The sequence below is a fragment of the Dipodomys spectabilis genome, unplaced genomic scaffold (genome assembly GCF_019054845.1).
Source record: "Dipodomys spectabilis isolate Male_0828 unplaced genomic scaffold, ASM1905484v1 ptg000170l, whole genome shotgun sequence".
NCBI classification, from domain to species: Eukaryota; Metazoa; Chordata; class Mammalia; order Rodentia; family Heteromyidae; genus Dipodomys; species Dipodomys spectabilis.
The window spans coordinates 1-6,627 of NW_024870847.1; the positions used below are offsets into that span (position 1 = coordinate 1).

At 32.8% G+C, this 6,627-nt stretch overlaps 1 non-coding gene across 1 annotated transcript; it reads right to left on the reverse strand.

The window, feature by feature from the left end:
- Positions 1–10: 10 nt before the first annotated feature.
- On the reverse strand, positions 11–117 carry LOC122119504. The gene has a single exon (XR_006149581.1). It is a non-coding gene; the product is annotated as a U6 spliceosomal RNA (small nuclear RNA).
- Positions 118–6,627: the final 6,510 nt, after the last annotated feature.

Below are 6,627 nucleotides of genomic sequence, written 5' to 3' on the forward strand. Positions count from 1 at the left end.
CTATTGTTGTAAAACTATGGAATGCTTCAGGAATTTGCCTGTCATCCTTGCGCAGGAGCCATGCTAATCTTCTCAGTATCATTACAATGTTAGTTTATGTGATGCTGAATTGAGCACAGAATATTTTTTATATATAAAGTGTAATTGATTTTCTTAAACTAGGCAATTCAACAAAAAGTAAGTTTAGAAGAATTGTGAAATTTTAGAACCATGTACTTCTTACATAAGCACACATTTAAGAATAATGTCAAGATGGACATGTCAAAAACAAAATAATTCCAGATATTTGCGGTTCAAGAGATGTGTAGGGGAAATAATTCAATTGTTCTATACAAGGCACATGTCATAATGAACACAGCAGCAAGTGTTAAGGGTTGTTAAAAATTTTTGTGTTTTATATCTATTTAATTTTAGGAATTTGCTTATATATGCCAAAATTAGGACTGTTTGGCAGGTATAAAATTTTCTATAAAGTATTTAAGATTTATGTTAGCAGACATATACTACTAAGTATGTACATTTCAGAATTTATAGAAACTTTGTTAATGAGAAGTTGCAAAGTCTTTGTGTAAAGAAGCAGAATGAAGGGTTAAGATTTGCTAACTACACAGTTCTTGTTAAAATTTAGGGATTCCTTACTTTATATTTTAGCGAGGAACAAGAGATCATATAGGCCATAAACAAATAATGAGATGAGCCATAAATAATAACCTTAGTGTGTAACTTTGAAGACTATTCATAGCCTATAAAAATCTTGTTGAACATCATAATCTTAGGCGGTTTAAAATGTACAGGAATATGAGAAAATAGTAAAATCTAATATGTAGTGCACTTCAAATACTAAAAACACTGGTAATTGTTTTGTTTTTTATTTTATTAATCATTATTTAATTATTGGTTTTCTTTGTAGCATTGTTTTACTTGTTATATAATACAACTTTTTGTTAGTCATCATTAGGAGGTACTTTGAGAAGGTTACTGGGGTGGTCAAACCATTTTTTTATAGGTGCATGTGAATTTACAACTAGGAAAATTAAGAACAAAATATTTATTAAAAAATGATCAAGTAGAGTCTGAATCAGGAGAGTTGATACATGTCCACAACTAAAATCTTACCCCTAGGTTGAAGCAACAGTATTACAGAGTTGAGGCCACAAATGTGAGAGACTGTGTTTTGTTTTGTTTTGTTTTGTTTTATTTTGACTTTGTTGGTCATGGGGCTTGAACTCTGGGGCCTGAGTGCTGTTCCTCAGGCAAGGCTAGCGCTAACACTTATGGTACAGCACCATTTCCAACATTTTCTACTTACGTTGTGCTGAGGAATCAAACCCAGGGCCTCATGCATGAAAGGCAAGCACTCTACCACTGAGCCAACTTCCTAGCACTTGAGAGACTGTGTTTTTAAAAAAATCATCTAAACAACATTTTCCTTTTGCTTTGGGTTATATAAGGAAATATATAAATATCTTTTTCTATTTTTGTGAATTGTTGTACTTCTAAATTTATAGTAACTTCACCCACTTTATCCTTTTCAAAGTCATGAAATATCTCTGAGAGTTTGCTGCTGTGAAGATCGTTTTTGCATTTATAATTTCTTCTGAGTCACTTTTATTTTTATCAACATAACTTTATATTTCATGTTGATGGATTACAAATATCAAATACCTGCAAATGTACACATAGAGTCTAAAGATAGCAGTATGAATATTCTCATACAGCTCTTGTTTATCTATTATTCACTTTCAATATTATGATATTTCTCTCTCTCTTTCACTCTGTCTCATTTCCTCTCTTTCTCTTCCATGCCCCATGTCTGCTACTTAGAATTTCTGCTGGGCTACTATTATGCTTCAGGATCTACTGGTTTTGTGGGAACATAAAAGCAACCATCGGTTAACCTTGCATTCTTTAAGAGTTATGACAGTGACATGATATTATTCTTTGCCATTCTAAATGGTAAAATAACATATCTAGGAGTTCCTTTTCACTTTTACTTCTACTATAAATTTTATCTCATAGGAATCATTGGAATGGATAAGATACTTTAACCTGTGACCTAAAATTATTTTTCTTTTATTTTTTTAATCTTCTACAAGATTACTTTATATATTTTTAAAAATTTTGTTCTTTTTATTATTTTTTCTTTTTTATTGGGAAAATACTGTACAGAGGGGTTGTAATTACATGGACAAGATAATGAGTACATTTCTTATCAAGCATTGTAGCGTCCTCCTTTGTTTCTCCTTCCCAGAACTTCCAATCCTCCTTGTCCCCCATACCAAATTCTTCCCCCAACCAAAGTAGTAAAATTCGTTTTTCGACATAAGTACTTGTACATATTAGTGCTGCAATGCGTCCACCTGTATCCTTATTTAAACGAATTGTTTTTTCCCAATCCTCCCCCACAAATTATACCACCATCAAATACAGTGAAAGCAGGGCTTATACCGTTGGGGAGGGACATACAAAGCAACAAAGAAATAATCTTTAAATATGTTAGAAAAAATCGCATTAAAAACATTTGAATACATATCTTAGGGTTCATGTCCCTAACATCAACCTATCTGACCTTTCCTGCTTGACTCAGACATATACCAGTTGTTGCAAATAAGGTTAACCATGAAACCTATGTTTCTTTGGGCTTGGCTTACTTCGCTTAATATAATTTTTTCCTAGCCTTTCCATTTCCTAACAAATGGGGCAATGTCATTCTTTCTGATGGAGGCATAGAAATCCGTTGTGCATATATACCACATTCTCTTGATCCATTCATCTACTGAGGGGCATCTGGGTTGGTTTCATGGTAAATAATGCTGCAATAAACATAGTTGTGCTGGTAGCTTTAGTGTGGTCTTATTTGTGATCATTTGGTGAAACGCCCAAAAGTGGGATTGCTGGGTCATAGGGGAGATCTATGTAGAGTCTTTTGAGGAACCTCCATACTGCTTTTCAACATGGTTGAACAAGTTTACTCTCCCACCAAGAATGCAGTAAGGTTCCCTTCTGTCCACATCTCCTCCAACATCTAATAGCCTCTTCAGTAGATGGTGCTGGAAAAATTGGTTAACTACTTGCAGAAAAATAGCTAGATACTTATATATCACTCTGCACCAGAATCAACTCCAAATTGATCAAATACCTTGGAGTCAAATCAGACACTCTGAAAACATTACAGGATGGAAAAGGAGAAACCCTAGGTCTCCTCAGCACAAACCAAAATTTCCTTAATAGAGTCCCAGAAACACAACAAATCAAAGAAAATTTGGGCAAATGGGATTGCATGAAATTGCAGAGCTTCTGCATGGCAAAGGACATAGTTAGCAAGATCAATAGAATGTCCTCGGATTGGAAGAAAATCTTCACTAGCCATACAACAGACAAGGGTCTCATATCTAAAATCTACCTGGATATCAACAAATTAAATCCCCCAACAACAAATCTTCAAAGAAACAACTACTCAATAAATAAGTGGGCTAAAAACTTACAGAGAAACTTCTCTGAAGATGAAAGAAGGATGGCCAATAGTCACATGAATAAATGCTCAACCTCTCTAGCCATAAAAGAAATGCAAATCAAAGCAACATTGAGATACCACCTCACCCCAGGTAGAATGGCTATAATCAAGAATTTTTTTCTTTTACAAGCAACCTTTTTTCTTTTATTATCAGTTAGTAACTACCTGTAATGAAAAAAATCTATCCTATGGAAAGTAGACCGAAGTTGTTCACAGGGATGGTCAAAAACTAATGGGGGAAGTGAGTACAAAGGATATCCATAATAGATCACAGATCTGCAGAGCAATTTATCATGTACATTTTGTGAGAATGACAATGTGCTAGGAACTATAGATTAAATCACTGAACATCTGATATACATATATATGCACACATATTTATATTTGTATATTCATTTATATATGCATATATGTGTGTATATGCCCTTATGTAGGTTCACTTGCACGTTAACATACACACAAATACACACTTATATATACAAATGTAAACGTGCACACATAGAGAAAGATACATAATTATAGCCAACACAATTTTCACTAGTTGTTGAATATGCCTTAGACGGAATGCTTGGAACCATTTCAAATTTGATAATTGCAATTCGAAGCTATTCCAAGTAGATAAACCTAGGAGATTCTTTTCTCCACTCTTGGTAAAAGGAAGAAGTGAATGTGTGTCTCAGGTCTATAGATTAAACATAGAGAATTAAAGCCCAGGTAGAGCTCAAGGCCAGGAGTTCAAATCCCAGTACCTGCACAATATAAAAAAAAGGAGTCCTTTGTCTTTGAAAAGGGATATTTTTTCAAAAATGAATACCCAGGACAATTTTCAAGGTCCAAAACTCTTCGAAAGGCTCTTTCACATCTTAAACTGATTCCTCTCCTTGATTCACATTATGGAAAATAGGAGTCACACTTCACATTAAAAAGTATATGCATTGTTGAACAGTTCTTACCATTTTTAATGTAAAAGAAGCATGAGAGAGGAATTCACCTCACTTATGTGAGTTAGGTTTGACTCACTGACAGACTTTTGTAAGTAAATGAGGGTCTGTTTACATGTAAAAAATCTATACAGATGGTTTCCTAGGAGAGTGAACAAGCTAGCTGTTGTCCAAGTTTGAATTAGAGTAATTTATTCCTATGATATGGAATATCGTAGGAAGCTCATCTCATAGAACACTATACAGACAGTAATTTCAAAAGGATGAAAAACCCATTTCTATATTGTAAACAGCCAGGTTTTCACAAGCAAAAAACAGTTTCCTGAGCCAAGAAAATATAAGTTAGAGAAAAAGGGACTGTGCTAAATAAAGGTAATGACTTAGTGACAGGTGTAAAACTGTTCTGTAATCACAACTAAACTATAAATTTTTATCATGTCCCTAACAAGAATCTCCAAGATAGGCCTTGTTAAATCTGTCATAGAGGACTGGGTTTATGCAATTGTCAGTTTTGTTAGGGTCCAATATCTTCTACATTCGCTTGGGTTGCAAGCTGATTTAAAACTTTGGCAAAATAGTAGAATACAACTGTAACATTATTATGGATGTTGACTCTGGCATGGAATTAATTTCCTCTTTAATCTGACAAATTAATATATCAAAGAACATAACTTCTCCAACTAAATATCAGACCTAACTAAACATACAACCAGAAAAGTCATCATGCAAGCCATATTGCAGCTGGGGTAAAAGAAAAATCAGTCATACTGATTCTCTATTTATTTTGAACGTTGTTTTTTTTATAAATTATTTCCTTTATCTTGCATTTTTCAAACATTGTGTTAAATGCTGTATATCTTGGTAACTAAATTTGGATGCCTCCTTAAATTTTGAGTAAAATATCTCACTTTAGTTCCTAACCCATGAAATGAGGTTGTTTGAAAACAAATGCTAATAACCACTGTTTATAATACACAAGATCTCATAAGCATGATTTCAGGAAGCATAGGTTAACATTTTGATATTGTGGTCACGTGACTGATGAGGTCTATCTGCATGAGTATAGTTGTACATAGATTCCTCAACCTAAATTTAGCCACTGTTAAAAAATGTTTATATCTCTATCTTTCACCCATCAGAGATGAAACCTGAGTATAAAGTCTAAGGAAAATGATAAGGTAAGAATTTAGCTTTTCTGGATATAAAGTAAACAAAAATGCAGCATAAACTAACTCATGGTTTTAAAGTCAACCTATGTCTCTAAAACATGTTAACAAATTCCCTACAATGTGTAGCATTCTCAAGAAGGGAATGGGGAATGTGAGAAGAGGACTAAGCAAGTATTATTTTCAAATATACATAATTTGGGTTGACCTCTTTTTTTCGTTAGACGCATTTTTGATAAAACTGTTTGAATAATTGATTTCCTGTTCAGGTATAATATATCCTAGTTGTATTTACCAAACTACATTCAGAAAATGGCATATAGTAATTAAGTAAAGACAACTTATTCAATAAATAGCAAAAAGTATATACCTATAGGGTAATATTTGAACAGTGCATTGGAAATATTCTAATACAATAATTAATTTAACAATTTCATATTGACATTAATTAACTAGAATATCTTTATGCTAATTGGACAAGATTGTCTTTCTAAATGAGCAAAACCTATTACTCCTATTACTTTATCAGGGAAATATGTTAACAAAAAATGGAAAATAACATATGACTGTACAACAACCCCAATGCATTTTTGACTTTTTATTAGCAAATGTTAATTTCACAAAGTATTTTATTGTGTTATACACATACATCCATATAATGTAGCTTGCTAAATTTTTTCCTTTTATAAATTTCATTATCCTATTTTTATACTTATGTTTTATTATGTCATTATACTAACCTAGGAAATATTTGAACATATTTACTCCACAATATTTCTCTTCATCTCCTCTCTTACATTTTTTTCCAAATTTTTCTTTTACCCCAGCTGCAATATGGCTTGCATGATGACTTTTCTGGTTGTATGTTTAGTTAGGTCTGATATTTAGTTGGAGAAGTTATGTTCTTTGATATATTAATTTGTCAGATTAAAGAGGAAATTAATTCCATGCCAGAGTCAACATCCATAATAATGTTACAGTTGTATTCTACTATTTTGCCAAAGTT